Source organism: Colletotrichum gloeosporioides (genome assembly GCF_011800055.1).
Source record: "Colletotrichum gloeosporioides strain Lc1 chromosome Unknown consensus_22, whole genome shotgun sequence".
NCBI classification, from domain to species: domain Eukaryota; kingdom Fungi; phylum Ascomycota; class Sordariomycetes; order Glomerellales; family Glomerellaceae; genus Colletotrichum; species Colletotrichum gloeosporioides.
Window position 1 is genome coordinate 457,679 of NW_025544667.1, and position 1,404 is coordinate 459,082.

The following is a 1,404-nucleotide window of genomic DNA, read 5'->3' on the forward strand; positions in this document are numbered from 1 at the left end:
TATAAATAGTATATTAAAAAGAAGTTAAAATAATATAAAGTTAAAAGTTTCTATTTAAATAGAGGAGATATAAACTATATTTAAGATATTTTAGAGAGTATTTAATAAAACTTTAATATTAAGATATTATAACCTAATACTAAAAACTAAAGTTAAGACTAATATATTTACTTAAGTAATATTTAGTATATTTTTATAGAAATATAATACTATTTAATACTTAGTAGTTTTCTAGTTAAAGAAACTTTTAGATATAGAAAGATATTAAGTTATAAAGTAATAAGAGCTCCTCACTATTATAGAAAACTTAGATTACTAAGTATAATACTTCTAAAGGCTTCTTAAGAAATTCTTAGTACTTATAGACTATATAGTACTAAAGGGGATACTTATTATACCTATATATAATATTTATAGAAGGTTTATATAATAGGTTTACTACTTATTAGTATTTAATTTTAAAATCTAATATAGATTAAGAGTTACTAATCTAGTAAATAGATTATTATAATACTTTAACTATATAATAGAAGACTTTAAGGTAGATAATATACTCCCTACTTTTAGGAAGAAGCTAAGACTTATTAGCTAGCTATTAGTAATAACTTATTAATATATTATTAAACTTAAAAGAACTATAGTTACTATAAGAACTTATATCTAAGCTATTTAATAAAGTATATAAGAACTTTATTAGAGGGCTAGTTTTAAAGTTAAGGGATCTTTACTTTTAAATTAGTATTACTCTATAAAAGGTATTAATAAGTTATTNGTTATTATATTAAAATATATATATTAGTATTATTATTTATTTAAAATTATATATAGATATTATACTAATTACTCTATAAGAAAATAGTAATATACTAGAGGACTTAAGGGGAGTTAGGATTATTATACTAAAGTAGTATATCTTATATATTATAATAAGGGAGCTTATTTAGGATAAAATAGTATATATATTATAACTAAGTATAAATCTTNTAATAAGGGAGCTTATTTAGGATAAAATAATATATATATTATAATTAAATATAAATTTTAAATAGATAATTAGAGAACTATAAATTAAAAACTACTTCTATAGAGAACTTATAACTAAGGTTTACTAAGATATTAGGGAATATTAAAAGTACTAACTTAATAAGAATAATATCCTTTAGTTTAGAAAAAAACTTATTATCCTAGAAGAAGGATCTTTCTATTATAAAATCCTAAAAAACTACTATAATATATTTAGATTAGAGTATATAGAGGTAAATAAGATAGTAGAACTAATTTTATAAAAATTCTATTAACTATACCTAATAGAGGATATATAGTAATATATTACTAAGTATTTATATTACTAAAGAGTATATATATTATAGTATAAATTATATAAATTATTATAAATACTAGAAT